The sequence below is a fragment of the Bos grunniens genome, chromosome 11 (assembly GCF_055505025.1).
Source record: "Bos grunniens cultivar Pamir isolate PY7600 chromosome 11, Bosgru_T2T1.0, whole genome shotgun sequence".
In the NCBI taxonomy this organism is placed as follows: Eukaryota; Metazoa; Chordata; class Mammalia; order Artiodactyla; family Bovidae; genus Bos; species Bos grunniens.
The window spans coordinates 2,900,894-2,916,132 of NC_141175.1; the positions used below are offsets into that span (position 1 = coordinate 2,900,894).

Here is a 15,239-nt window from a genome sequence, read left to right on the forward strand (position 1 = left end):
CGGACGGGGCGGGGCAAACGCACAAAGCCGGCCTCTCGGAGGCGAGCTACGGGAGGCAACGAGGGACAGACCGCCTCGGCCTGGCTCACCGCCTTAAAGGGACAGTGTGCCGCGCGCGCCCCCTGCTTTAAGGCGTTAACCCTAGTAGTGGCTGGTTGGCAAAGACCGTGATGCTGGGAGAGATTGACGGCGGGAGGAGAAGGGCACGACACAGGATGAGATGGTGGGATGGCGTCACCGACTCAATGGACATGAGCAAGCTCTGGGAGATGGTGAAGGACAGGGAGGCCTGGCGTGCTGCAGTCCATGGGGTCGCAAAGAATCGGACAAGACTGAGCGACTGAACTGAACTGGTATTGGCGAGTTCAGGTCCTTCTGCACCTTCTAAATACTTAAGTATGGTGATGCCTACAGAAAGTACTTGCGCGCCCCTTGAGTGTTCACATCTTGAGCGCGCCCTGCAGCGGCGCCCCAGGGAGGAGCCGAGCTCCCCGTCCACGGGATTAGCGGGGCGCTGGAGGGGTCGCGTCTCTCCACAGCCGCGCAAGCCGGGGATCGGCGGCGGCGGCCGCGTCCACAGCCCCCGGCCGGCCTAGGCGGTTCTCCGCGTGGCATCCCCATTAATTTCGGGACACCCCTGTGAGGGGCCCTGGCCTTCCAACTTGTAAGAGAGAGGAACCTTGAGCTCCGAAAGGTTCAGAACCTGGACTCTGGGAGCTGCGCCCACCGGCTACCCCGCAGGACCTGCGGCGGAGTCGGCGGGGCCTTCCCGCCCCTGGGTCAAGAGAGTTGTCTCCTGAGCCCCCAGCGCGGAGATGCGAACTGTCGCTGCGTGCGGGCTACTCTGGGGTCTGCGGGGTGATGGCCCAGACAGGTATTATTATCTCCTCTGGTTACAGATGGGGAAGGGGAGGCCTGGAGCGGAGGGACCAGCGGCCCAAGGAGAACCCGGAGCCGGTGTTCTGGCCCCAAATCCTGTGCATTCTCACCCCCACTGCCCTGCTTCTGCTACCCCTGGGTCTTAGAATCGCGGATGGTCCTCGGAGCCCTATGGCCCCTCCCTGGGCCCTCGGATAGAATTTCGTGCAGTCTCTTATTTCCCAACTAAAAATGGGAACTCCGAATATGACACAGGAACCCGTGCAAACAAAAGGACAGAGCATTTGAAGTGGAAATGCCCAGGGAATATGAGTTGTGTGGTTGTCATTGGAGAAGGCAATGGCAAGCCACTCCAGTACTCTTGCCTAGAAAATCCCATAGATGGGGGAGCCTGGTAGGCTGCAGTCCATGGGGTCGCTACAAGTCCCACGCGACTGAGCGACTTCACTTTCACTTTTCATTTTCACACAATGGAGAAGGCAGTGGCAATCCACTCCAGTGTTCTTGCCTGGAGAATCCCAGGGACAGCAGAGCCTGGTGGGCTGCTGTCTATGGGGTCGCACAGAGTCGGACACGACTGAAGCAATGCAGCAGCAGCAGCAAAGCAATTTAAACAAAGCAGGTGATCTGTTTATTGTCTCAACTTTTAAATCCTTTGCTGCTGCTGCTAAGTCACTTCAATCGTGTCCGACTCTATGCGACCCCATGGACAGCAGCCACCAGGCTCCTCTGTCCCTGGGATTCTCCAGGCAACAATACTGGAGTGGGTTGCCATTTCCTTCTCCAAAATCCTTTTCTACCCCTCCCCAAATATGGTCACACTCAGGAAAATCACAAGTGGAAATGGAAGAGAGGGATAAAAGAGAAGGAGAAAACATTTTGGAGCTTTGTTTCTTTTTTAGAACAGTAACTGTGCTTTGGCCAGCAGGAACTAACTGGCCAATGAACTTGTTTCCATAAACATTTTTTATAAATACAGCATATCTCCGGGCTGTCCCCTCAGCCTGAAAACGCGAGCATGACCGGGCGCCGTCTCCACTCACCTAGGGCCCCTCCACCAGGCTCTCCTGCTCCCCAGGGCGCCCTTACCTCCCCCCACAGCCAAAGCCAGTCCACCGGGGCTTCCTCCCCTGACCCTCAAACCTAGTGAGTCTTCCTAGCTGTGTTTTCAATGCTCCCAGCTCCTTCCCAGTGGAAACACTCATCTTTCCTTCTAATGCCTAGTTTGGTGTCTCCTGGCTGAGCTGAGTCGGGTTCCCTATCACAGCACTCTGGGGAAATAGCCCAGATAAGAGGAGGGGATGCACTTGAGCACTTAAGTCTTTAGTAAGTTTGTTACATATGTTGCCTCTCCACACGTTAAAAGCAAGCCACAAGCAAGTTCCTTTCTGGCTTTTCACAGCAGAAACTGAGGTTGAGAATAAGACAGGCTGAGAAACTGCCCAAGGACGTAGACAATCGGCACAACCACAGAAGTCAGGACTGGGAAGGCAGAGGCTGCACTCCCACCCACCAGACCAGAGTGCACACTTAGCGGGGCTTATCAGACGGACGGAAGGATGGGCGGATGGTGGACGGTTGGGTGGACGGATGGAAGGATGGGCGGATGGTGGACGGTTGGGTGGATATGGCTGGTTGGATGGATGTGGGTGGTTGGATGGATGTGGGCGGTTGGATGGACGTGGGTGGCTGGATGGATGGTGGGTGGCTGGATGGATGTGGGCGGTTGGATGGCCGTGGGTGGCTGGATGGATGGTGGGTGGCTGGATGGATGTGGGTGGCTGGATGGACATGGGTGGTGCCTGGTGGGCCTGCAGCTCTCAACCCTGGTCTCCAAAAGCCATTCCTAGTCCTAAATGTGCCACCCTCTGCTTCCTCGCTGGAAGTTCTTCTTCCTCAGTTCCCAGGTACAGAAAGGGCAGGTAAGACAGGAAGCTGCCGGCTCTGGACCTGGACTGTGGGGTTTCTCCTGATGTCTAATGTCAAGTTCCCTCCTTCCAAAGGCCTTTGCCCAGCTTGGACCCCAACTCCACATCCCGTCCCTTGGCTCCTTCCCCCGACCCCTGACCCCAGCTAGGAAGCATCCCTTCATCACCTGCCCTCCAGGTGCCATCCTCCCAAAGGTCAGCCTTGTACCTTGTCCGCTCTGAGGAGACTGACTGTCCAGTTTGCCTGGCACCGCCTGTGTTAGAACCGAGAGCCCTCATCACCAGCACCCCCTCCCTCCCAGGGGAGCTGGGACCGTCACCTGAACCCCACCTCTGCCACTCCTATGGGCTCATAGGAGCAGGGAAGCCCAGCTGGGCTGAGACGCCTACTGGGAGGGGGTATACTATGTGCTAGCCCCTCCAACGAATGCTTTGGTTTCACTTCCTGTCGGATTTAAACCCACCATAGTTCAGGCTTCCCTGGTGGCTCAGAGGGTAAAGCGTCTGCCTACAATGAGGGAGACCTGAGTTCGATCCCTGGGTCAGGAAGATCCCCTGGAGAAGGCAATGTCAACCCACTCCAGTACTCTTGCCTGGAAAATCCTATGGACTGAAAAGCCTGGTAGGCTACAGTCCAAGGGGTCCGAAAGAGTCGGCCAGTCTCCAGTACAAAGCCCTCGGCCCTGAGCCTCCACCTGGCTCCAGGCCTGGGTGTCTCTGGGCGGGCCCTCTGCAGGTGGAGCGGGGCGCTGCTGGCATCTGTCTGGCCTGGAGCTGGCTGGGCGGGTTGCCCACAGGAATCCCAGGAACGCAGCGCCTGGTTCCACAACCAGGCCCCACCTGTTCCAGTCCACAAATGGTCTGCACACCCGCTCCCCCCACCTCTTGGCCCGAGGAGCTCCCCCTGCAGAGAGAGGTTCCCAGCCAGTGAGAAAGAAGCGGCTCCTGTGACAGAAGAGATGGAAATCAGAGACCCAAAGAGCTGGGGGAATTTTTTTCAAAGGCTTTAGAGTATTTTTCCGGGTTGGCGGGGGGGTGGGGGTTGGGGGTGGCGGGGAGCCGGTGTGCATTGTGCAACAGCGGCATACGGGGCCATTTGTAAGGACTAGAAGCCTGGCTGCTGGTTTCCCACCTGTTTCCCTGTCACGTCAAACTATTTCCATTTGTCTGTGTTATAAAACCTACTGCAGCTGCCCTTCCTGAGCGCCTACTGTATGCCTGTCTGAGTCCTCCTGATCTGAGGCTCATAAGCACAGTCTCCTTAAACCCCGAACGTGGTGGTAAACTGTTCTGATTTTCACAGATGAGGAAGACGGAGGTTCAGAGAGTCCCAAGGCCAAAGTGGACGGCAGAGCTGGGGCTTGACCCGCCCTCAGCCTGGAGTCTACGGCATGTCTCTCTTCCCCGCAGATTCGATTTCCCCGTGGGTGGACCCACAGTCAGCTTGTAGTCAGCCCCCCTGCGAGGCGCCTGTCTCGGGCTTCTCCCACGTCACCCCACAAGGCACCCGCGATCCAGTTCCCACAGCCGCCGTGAGCCCTCGGCTGCGAGCTTGGGTCGTTGCCAAGGTTTCATGTCTGCAGATTGTTTCCGTGGGCTAAGATCCAGGAGCCCAGTTGGGTCGCAAGATGGGAACATTCTCGGTGGGACACATAACCCAGGAGAAGGGTGCCCTTCGTGTGGATGAGCGAGACTGCCAACCCGAGGTGTCTCGCCCGGGGTCTCGCCCGGGGGCTGGAGGGGACCCAGGGCTGCAGCAGGGCGCGCAGAAGCCAGGCAGACCCAGCACCCGCCTTGCTGGGGTTCCCACGGCTCGCTGAGAATTCCCTGACGAGGAGCAGCCGGCCTAAAATAGAAAAGCTGACACAGGGGAAACGCCAGGGGCCAAAGTCTGTGCCCAGGCGGTCTTGCTGCAGCCACTCTCCCAGGGAGCCTGTCCGCTTGCCTCCATCCTCAGGGTCTTTAAATCCCCCCACAAACAGCTAAGGGCCTGGCATTTGCAGGGGCCAGGGACATGGACAAGACTGGCCAGCCTTTGCGTCTCCTCAGGCCTGTCTTCTGTGCGTCTGGCCTCAGCGATGAAACCGGAGGCAGGGAGGGCCGCCTGGCCACGCCCAGACCCTTTGCAAGAGCTTCCAGCCCCCAGCGGACGGGACAGGCGTTCCCCAGCTGTGGGCTTGCTCTGGGAAGTTGGAGCGGGCTGGAAACTGGGGCCGTCTGGTTCTGTCTGGGGCAGAGGAAGCGGGGTGTGGATGCTCTGGCTAGTTCTATTCCCAGACTGTAACTTATGTAGAAGCTGTCTGGGGACCAGGGAGGCGGGACTGCAAGGGTAGGGGTGCGGTTTAAATAAGAGAAGCAGTGACGCCTAAAGCTCCAGCGAAGAATGGACCTCGGTGCCACGTGAGTGCACAGGCCCCTTCCGGGAATCATGCTCTCCGAAACAGCTGCAGGAGTCTCAGGCTGCCAGAGGATGTTCACGACGTTTTTTTTTTTTTCTATTTTGGCTGTATGGCTTTCGAGATCTTAGTTCTCTGACCAGGGATCCAACCTGAGCCCCCTGCAGTAGAAGTGCAGAGTCCTTCCACTGGACTGCCAAGGACGTCCCACAGCAACGTTATTTACAAAGATGAAATACCTGGAGACGACACAAACACTCAGCTCTGAGGGAAGAGGCTGATCAGGCATCTCGTGGTTCACTTGCTAAACTGTGTCTGACTCTTTGCGACCCCGTGGACTGCAGCACTCCGGGCCTCCCTGTCCTTCCCCATCCCCTGGAGCTTGCTCAAACTCATGTCCATCAAGTCAGTGATGCCATCCAACCATCTCATCCTCTGTCGTCCCCTTCTCCTCCCACCTTCAATCTTTCCCAGCATCAGGGTCTTTTCCAATAAGCAGGCTCTTCACATCAGGTGGCCAAAGTATTGGAGCTTCAGCTTCAGCATCAGTCCTTCCGATGAATATTCAGGGTTGATTTCCTTTAGGATGGACTGATTTGATCTCCTTGCAGTCCAAGGGACTCTCAAGAGTCTTCTCCAGAGTACACTGCTTCCTGGAATATTCTGTAGACTGCAAAGGACTGAGGTAGCCAGGGCGTCGTGCCTGGGGGACAGCCACACACGCGCAGAAAGAGAGCGCACAGCAGACAGCACACAGCCATGTGAGGAAAAACTGGGGAAGGGCGGGTGCCGGCTCTACGGACTCTCGCCTGCGACAGGCGCCTGGGGCGAGGGGATGACGTAGCATCCTTCGGTTTCCCTTTTATGCCCCTGAGATTCTCCCAATTGATGCCCTTTGCAATTAAACAGAGTAATAATGGGTCTTGTTCATTTCCACAATAGGAGACTGATGCATGGTTCAGCTGCTGCTGCTGCTAAGCCACTTCAGTCGTGTCCGACTCTGTGTGACCCCATAGACGGCAGCCCACCAGGCTCCCCTGTCCCTGGGATTCTCCAGGCAAGAACACTGGAGTGGGTTGCCGTTTCCTTCTCCAATGCATGAAAGTGAAAAGCGAAAGTGAAGTCGCTCAGTCGTGTCCGACCCTCAGTGACCCCATGGACTGTAGCCTACCAGGCTCCTCCATCCATGGGATTTTCCAGGCAAGAGTACTGGAGTAGGGTGCCATTGCCTTCTCCGATGGTTCAGCTAGGCCACTGCAAACATCTCTCCCTCCATCCAGCCTATTCCCTGGCCCCCTCTCACCCACCAGCACCCCTGAAATGGACCCATGTACCCCGTGCTGCCAGGAGCCATGGACGTGAAGCTGTCCCCACAGGGCCTCTGCTCTGAGCCCTCCAGGCCAGACCCACAGGCCACCGGTCCCAGAACATGGTTCCGGATTCTAGAATAGGTTTCTCGTGGGTTGGTGGAAAGTCAAGGAAGCCTTTCCAGATGGTGTGGGACCAGAGGTACCCAAGGGCAGGGGCTGCCCTGCAACCAGGACGCAGGCTTGGGAGCCAGGGGGCAACGCGGGCAGGGCGTGGCGAACAGGCCACATACACAAAGGCCGGTGACGTGGAGGCGTACAGGGCCGATGCTGGGGCGGAGAGTAGGGCCCGGCCCGCGAGCTGCGGAGAGCTGGGGCCTCGGAGCCAGAGGGGACCAACTCAGAGCCTCCTGCAGCTCAAGGCCGGGAGGCCAGCCTGCAGCCCTCACACCTGGATTCACTCCAGGCCCGCAGAAGGTCCCAAAGACAAAAGGATGACAGAAACCACGCCTCCGGGGGGCAGCAGCAGGAATGGGGCTGAGAGCAGGGCTCCAGGTTCAGGCCGTGGCCCCACAGGCTGGCTGGGCTGCCCAGAGTAGCCTGGACAACCACCCTGTGGGCTCTGCCTCCTCTCCTGAAAATGGGGCCGGACTCACCTCGCAGGGCTGCTGCGCGAACAGAGCCACTGTGAGCTTGAGGCGGCTGCCTGGCCCCCAGCCTGGCAGGGAGAAGGAGGCGGGCCTGGGCCGCGCCTGCTGCTTTGGTGGTGCTGGATTCTCTTAGCTTTTGCTTACCTGGAAAGCTTGTGATTTCTCCATCAAATCTGAATGAGAGTGTTACTAGGTAGAGTATTCTCGGCTGTAGGTTCTTCCTTTTTATCACTTTAAGTCATCACGCCGTTCCTTTGTACATTATTTGTCATTCTTCCCTTGCTGGGAATAAATATTTTATTTTTGCCTTTAATTTTTGTCAGTTGGATTACTATGTGTCCCGGCGTCTTTCTCCTTGGGTTTATCCTGCCTGGGGCTGTCTGTGCTTCCTGGACTTGTCTATTTCCTTTCACATGTTAGGGAAGTCTTTAGCTATTAGCTCTTCAAATGTTTTCTTGAATCCTCTCTCTTGCGAACGTTGGTGTGTTTAATGTTGTCCGGCTCAATGGACCTGAGTTTGAGCAAGCTCTGAGAGATGGTGAGGGACGGGGAAGGGTAATGTCCTTCGGTCTGTGGGGTCGCAAAGAGTCAGACACACACGCCACCAACAGCAAGAGGGCTCTCAGGCTGTCTGCATTTCTTTTCTCGTCTTTCTTTGTATGTTCTGTTTGTAACAGTGATTGCGACTGTTCTATTTCCCAGGTCACTTATTCATTATTCTGCTATTGATTCCTTCTAGTGTGTTGTTCGGGCACGACTGAGCAGCTGAGCAGCGTATCGTTCATCTCCGTTTGTTAGTTCTTTAGGTCTTTGGTTAACATTTCTTGTATATTCTCCATTCTTTTTCTGAGATCCTGGATCATCTTCACTCATTATTCTGAATTCTTTTTCTGGAATGTTGCCCATTTCCCCTGTATTTCGTTGTTTTTCTCAAAGTTTATCTTGTCCCTTCATCTGTGACGTAATCCTCTGCCTTTTCCTTGTGGCTAACTTTCTGTGATGTGGCTTTCGTGCCGGATTCTAGTTCTTCTTGCTTCTTCTGACTGTCCTCTGGTGGATGAGGCTAAGAGGCTTGTGTAAGCTTCCTGATGGGAGGGACTGGCAGTGGGGAAAACTGGGTCTTGCTCTGATGGGCAGGGCCACACTCAGTAAGAGTTTAATCCAATTGTCTGCCGATGGATGGGGTCACTCCCTCCCTGTTAGTGGTCCGGCCTGAGGCGACCCAGCCCTGGAGTCTGCAGGCTCTGTAGTAGGGTTCGTGGCAACCTCCAAGAGGGTTTATGCCAAGGAGAACCTCCCAGGACTGCTGCTGCCCGTGTCCCATCCCTGCAGTGAGCCCCTGCCAGCCCACACCTCCACAGGAGACTCTCCAGCACCAAAGGTGGAGCTGGTTCAGTCTCCCAGGGGCCACTGCTCCTTCCCCCTGGGTCCTAGTGTGTGCAAGATTTTGTTTGTGACCTCTCAGAGTGGAGTCTGTTTCCCTCCGTCCTGTGGAAGTCCTGTAAGCAAATCCTGCTGGCCTTCAAAGTCAGATATCCTGGGGGTTCCTAGTCTCTTTGCCAGGTCCCCAGGCTGGAAAGCTCGATGTGGGGCTCAGAACCTTCACAACAGTGGGGGAACTTCTTTGGTGTTATTGTTCTCCAGTTTGTGAGTCACCTACTTGGTGGTGGCAGGCTTCCCTGGTGGCTCAGCTGGTAAAGAATCACCTGCGATGCGAGAGACCTGGGTGTGATCCCTGGGTTGGAAGACCCCTGGAGAAGGGAAAGGCTGCCCACTCCAGTATTCTGGCCTGCAGAATTCCATGGACTGTATAGTCCACTGGGTCGCAAAGAGTGGGACATGACCGACAACTTTCACTTTACCTGGTGGGTCAGGGATTCGATTTTATCAACGACCGTGTCCCCCACACCCCCTTGTTGCAGCGTCTCTGCTTTGGGGTACGGGGTATCTTTTTTAGTGGGCTCAGGCGTTCTCTTGTTGATGGTTGGTCAACAGCTAGTTGTGACTTCGGTGCTCTCGCAGAAGGAGGAGAGCCCAGATCCTTCCACTCTGCCTGGTTTTTGTCTCTTTCCATGCTTTTTTGAAAAGTATCTTAAGAGTTTTTAGCGTTCCATTTTAATTTATCAGCTGGATTTTCTGCCTATGTGTTTTGTGTGTATAGTTTTTAGTGGATTCTCCAGTGGTTAAAATAAGTATGTTTCTAAACTTATTCCACAGTCTGCATCACACCGCTGCTTTACCGTTTCAAGTAGAACATGGACGCCCCCCCAGCATATTGGTCCCCACGCCCACTCGCCACTGTGTTAGATCCAAACCAGTGAAAACGCCCATGACAAAGTGTAATGGTTTCTCCTTCAACCGTCGCGTCTATTTTTTAAAACTTACAAGAGCAAAAATAGCCTATTTTCCTAGGTATTTGCAATTCCAAACTCGCATTCTCCATTCTTGGCATTTCAAGTTTCCCTCTTGCTTCATTTCCCTCCTTCTGAGAATATCTCTTAAAAGCGTGTCTGCTGGTCATAAATTCCTTCAGTCATCCTTCGTATGAGAAGGTCTTTATCCTTCCTGAAGGATCTTTTGTGCTGGATTCTCTTCCTTCACTCTAAAAGTGTTGTCCCACTTCCTTCCGGCCTCCATGCTTTTGAATGAGAAATCTGATGTCATTCAATTTCGTTTCAATATTTTTTAATAAGCGGTATCTCTATCCAACTACTCTAAAGAGTTTCTTTCTTTGTCTTCAACATTTGGCAGTTTGACTATGACATGTCTTGGTGTGGGTTTATTTTAATCTATTTTTGGTTCACTCGGCTTCTTGAATCTCCAGGTAGGCTTGTATCTTTTTCTGGATTTGGGGCTTATCCGCCTTTTTTTCCTTTGAACACTTTTCTATCTGCCCTCTCTCTACCCCAACCCCACGCCGCCAGTGTCATGAATGTTAGCGCTTTGGTTAGAGTCTCATGGATCCCTAAGGCGCTCTCTCTTACTTTTTTCCCAGGCTATTTTCTCTCTGCTGTTCAGCATGGATGATTCCTATTGTTCTCTTTTTCTTTTCTCCCCTCTCCCACCTCCTCTGATGTTGAGCCCATCCACTGAGTTTTAATTTTCAGCTATTGTGTTTTCCAATCCTGAAATTCCCATTTGGTTCTTCTTCACGTATTCTCTTTCTTTTCTCAGACTTTTTCTTTGCGTGTTTTAGGGCTGTTCACAATTATTCAATACAGCCTTTTTATGTTAGTGGATTTAAAATACTTTTCAAATAATTGTAAGATCTCTGTCGTTTCGATGTTGGCATCTCTTGACTGTGCTTTTTCGTTTGGTTTGAGATCTCTCTGACTCTCGATATGACCAGTGATTTTTTTTAACTGAAGCTGGACATTTTAGGTATTATGCTATGAAGTTTGGGATCTTTCTTGAGCCTGTTTTTACTGTCTTCCTCTGACACTGCTCCAGCGAGGGAATGAGGTAAGGGTCACTGCCTCCCTGTGGCTGCCAAGTGGGGCTAGAAGTCCAGCCCTCACCAGAAGGCAGTGGTCCTTGTTAATGCCAGGGAGGGCAGGGGTTCCAGCCTCTAGTGGGCCTCAGCCAATACCTCCCCAGCTGGAAGGGGCAGGAATGTCTCATCACTGCCTGCAGTGTGGCCTCCAGGGACATTGTGGCCACTGGACGTTCCCGCCCAGCAGAGGTGAAGCTCCTAGCTCCTTAACTGTCCTTCTCTGGCACCACACCAGCAGTGTAGGCTGCTGGCATCTCAGCTACCGGAGGGAAAAGGGAGCCCCAGGGAACTCAGCCCGTGGCCTTCCGTCTTCCCAGAAGCAGAAGTCGTCTAGATTCAGTGGGAACCAACAAGCAGGCCTCTCGAAGTGCAGCTTGCTCATCTCGGACTAGGAGACACTGTGCCCGAGTCTGCTTCAGAAGAGACGTGTAGAGACGTGCTCAGGGCCTACCAGCGGCCCCGTGCCTGCCTGCCGTAGTCAGTGTCGGATGGATGGATGGACAGACTACAGTAAGCGGAAGTGAAAAGTCACTCAGTCGTGTCCGCCTCTTTGTGACCCCATGGACTGTAGCCCGTAGGGCTCCTCTGTCCATGGACTTCTCCAGGCCACAATACTGGAGTGGGTAGCCATTCCCTTCTCCAGGGGATCCTCCCAACCCAGGGATCGAACCCAGGTCTCCCGCACTGCGGGCAGATTCTTTACCAGCTGATACGCCAGGGAAGCCAAAGGAACGTTCAAGTTGAGGACTCCGAACGGGGTGGACATCTGCCCTCACGTCCAGACACGGAAGGCGGCTTGCTCTGTGGCATCGCACGCCGTCACCTGCCCGCCTTCGCCACACGTGGCGGCGTTTTGTGTGCTTTGCTGCGTCGCGTACCGTGGGGCAGCATCTTCGTTTCAGGCCCAGGATATCTAGAAGCAAGCATAGAAGCAGGGGTGATGATGCCGGTACTGCTGAGAAGTGCTGAGAGATACCAAAGGAAACAGCAGTGAAAATGACTGAGAGAGTGGAGTGAGGCAAAAAGAGGGGAGATGTCACTCATTCTTAGAACACGGATCATTCAACCACTGGCATGATTCTAAAGAGTGAGGGCCGGATCGTGGAGCACGCAAAGTCTGCTGTACTAACGACGTCGACGATACAGAAGAAACGCGGAAAAGTGATGGAGGAGACGGAGAAACTTCTCAGTGGGTGGAGGCCAGATTAGCATCAGCATCGGGTCCTGCTCAGCTTAATGCTGATTCAAGGGAAAGTGAAAAGCCTTCAAGAAGACTTGAAGAAGAAGCATGGTGAGGAATGAGAGGTTGGATCCAGCCGTGACTGCTATCTATCATCAGTTCAAGGCTAGAGCCAACCTTCATGAGGTAAACGTAAGTGAATGCGTTTACAGTCGCTGCCTGGGAATTTCCTGAAATGCTTTGAGAAATTGCTGAGAGAGGTCATATGGACTGGAGCAGCTTTCACTGCGGATGAGCCAGGACTATACGGAAGACGACGCCAGACCAAAGGCCCATTAGTAAGGAGGGAATGCTGACGCCAGGCTCTAAGGGAGGAAAGAACAGACTAACTCTGTTGTTTGGAGGCAATGCTTCCAGTGATATGAACCTGAAGCCTCTCTCCATTTATCATTCAGAGCACCCAAGAGCCCTTAGAAACACAGCCAAGGGCTCTCCCGCTGCTGTGTACAAGAGTAACCCCAAAGCCCGAGTTACACAGGCCATTTTCCAGGGCTGATTTTTCCACCATTTAGAGAAATATTGTTTGGAGAAGGATGTCCCTTTCAACATTCATTTGCTGCTTGACAATGCTCCAGGCCACATCCCATTCACGCACGGCTTTTATCTCAGCCTCAAAGTACTGCCATCTGCCACCAAAGACTGCGTGGCTCATCCAAATAATGAAGCAGGCAGTCACGGCAACATTCCAGTTATTTACAGCACACTTTTTGTCAGGCGGTAAAGGCAAGTGACAAATCAGGAAAGACCCTGCAACAATTTTGGAAGGACTACAGCATCTGCAAGGCCTTCCCTGGTGGCTCAGTGGTAAAGAATCTGCCTGCCAATGCAGGAGACTCGGGTTTGGTCCCTGGGTCGGTAAGATTCCCTGAAGAAGGAAATGGCAGCCCACTTCAGTATTCTTGCCTGGAAAATCCCATGGACAGAAGGGCCTGGCGGGCCTAAAGTCCAGAGCTGGAACAACTTGGGTAAATGGATTAATAAGTGATATAGCATCGGATTGTGATGCAGAGTATAAGATAGACGTACATGAGTCCGTACAGATAGAAAGAACCGACTGGATGAACGGGAGAGGGGAGACGGCAGCCCAATCATCTGTGCAGCTCCTACCCCTCCAGCACGGGACGTTTAACCCTCTGCCCCTCAGGGTGGAAGGCGCTTTGTGACGTACTTAGAAAGACATGGCCTCAGGCCGCGACGGACAGCATGGAACAGGACGGATGGGATGAGACGGCTCTCCACCCTGCAGGCTCTTTTCAAAACCCATAATCCCAGACTCATCACGAGAAAACAGCAGCCCATCCCAGACTATCTGCAAAACACCTTGCCAGCCGGAGCCTCTCCAAGCTGCTGGTCACGAGAAACAGGAGGAGGCTGGAAACCGTCTCCCACCCGTCTCAGGTGGGAGGAGGCTGACGGCTGGAGTCCAGAGGGCCTCCAGGGATTCTGAACGACGACGAGGGCAGCCTGTGCCAAGGGTGCCCCCTTGGCTTTGGGGGGGCGGGTGCTTTGAGCTGTGTAAGGCAGGAGGGAGGGGTATCTAGGAGAAGGGTCTACACTCTCTGCACCATCAGAACGTCTCTGTAAATCTGACGCCATCCTGAAACGTGAGCTTATTTTTAAAGAGAATGGGAGTGTGACCCCCGTTTGGCCAGTGGGATCACCATGGAGCGGAGTTGCTGGACACCACGGGCAGGTGGCCACCCTGCTCCGGCTCTGTCTGTGCCCGGGTGGCATGGCCGTCCCGCCCGCCCGCGGGCACTGGGCAGCCCGGCGGGGCTGGGGCTCCCTCTGCCAGGCTCTGGGGTCATCGCAACCATGCGCTGCCCACCCTCCCTGCCCCGCTCTCTGTCCTGCGTATTGACCTGGGGTCCCCACACCCTCACAGTCCCTGTGGATGCCTGGTGCTGTGTGTGGACCTTGGGCAGGGCCGCCAGCCTGGCTCGGACACCTGCCGACACACACACAGCATAGCCTCGGCGCCTACTCTGTGCAGTGGGGCAGCAGCAGCACCGGAGCCGGGGCGGCCGTGCTGGTTCCGGGGCTGGAGTCGGGAGCTGCCGTCCCGACCAGGCGGTCTGGCCTTGTGTGGAGTGCGGGTCAGAGGGAGCACCCCGGCTCCCAGAAGGAGAGGCAGGTGTGAGGGCCCCCCTTCACCTTCTGCCCCTCACACTTACTGTCCACTCTGTCCTGAAGCTTTCAGGAAGATGACACCACCCCTCCCGCTGTTTCAGAGAAGGTTCTGCTGGGCAGCTCTGCCCACGCCCCCCAAACGCAGAGACGCACGGAGCGTGAGGGGAGTGTAGAGAGACCAACAGCCGTTCATCTTGCTGCTTAAGAAAAAGCATGAGCAAGTGTCATTCAAAAAGATACCGCACCCTGGCGCTCACTGCAGCAGCGTGAGCAACAGCCGAGACACGGGAGCAAGCGAAACGTTCATCCACAGACGACGGATGAAGATGCGGCGAGGAGTCCCCGGGTGGCCTGGCGTTGAGGGTTCAGGATCTCACGGCCGTGGCCCGGGGTCAGTCCCGGGTTGGGGGCCTGAGATCCCACAAGCCACATGGTAGAGAGGAAAAAAAGAGACGTGGTATATATATATGATGGACTATTATTCAGCCATAAAAAAAGACTAAAATAACGCTATTTGCAGCAACATGGACGGACCCGGAGAGCATCACACTAAGTGAAGTCAGCCAAAGACAAGTACTTTAATATGACCTCACTTGTGTGTGGAATCTAAAGTATGACACAAATAAACTTAATCTATGAAACAGAAATAGACTCACAGACGCAGCAGACGCCGGGGGAGGGCGTGGGGGAGGGCGTGGGGGAGGGGCTGGGGGAGGGGGGCCGGGAGCCGGGGGAGGGGCGTGGGGGAGGGCGGCCGGGAGCCGGGGGAGGGGCTGCTGGAGGGGGGCCGGGAGCCGGGGGAGGGGCTGGGGGAGGGGGGCCGGGAGCCGGGGGAGGGGCTGCGGGAGGGGGGCCGGGAGCCGGGCTGAGTGGGCGCAGGCTGCTCCTACAGAGAGCGCAAGCCCCAGGTCCCACTGTGCAGCGCAGGGAGCTGTAGTCAACCTCCAGTGCTGAACCGCAGAGGAAAAGAGCATGAAGAAAAGGTGTATGCACACACACACACCGCTGAGTCAGCGTGTTGTTGTAAACGGTTCAGCTCAGTTCAGTCGCTCAGTCGGGTCCGACTCTTCCCGACGCCATGAATCGCAGTGCGCCAGGCCTCCCTGTCCATCACCAACTCTCGGAGTTGGCCCAAACTCACGTCCATCGAGTCGGTGATGCCATCCGGCCATCTCATCCTCTGTCGTCCCCTTCTCCTCCTGCCCCCAATCCCTCC

General features: G+C 55.1%; 1 long non-coding RNA gene across 1 annotated transcript; it reads left to right on the top strand.

The window, feature by feature from the left end:
• The first annotated feature begins 107 nt into the window (after positions 1 to 107).
• LOC147362279 (uncharacterized) lies at positions 108 to 14,670 on the top strand. The gene is made up of 2 exons (XR_015136072.1): positions 108 to 874; positions 14,087 to 14,670. It is a non-coding gene; the product is annotated as an uncharacterized LOC147362279 (long non-coding RNA).
• Positions 14,671 to 15,239: the final 569 nt, after the last annotated feature.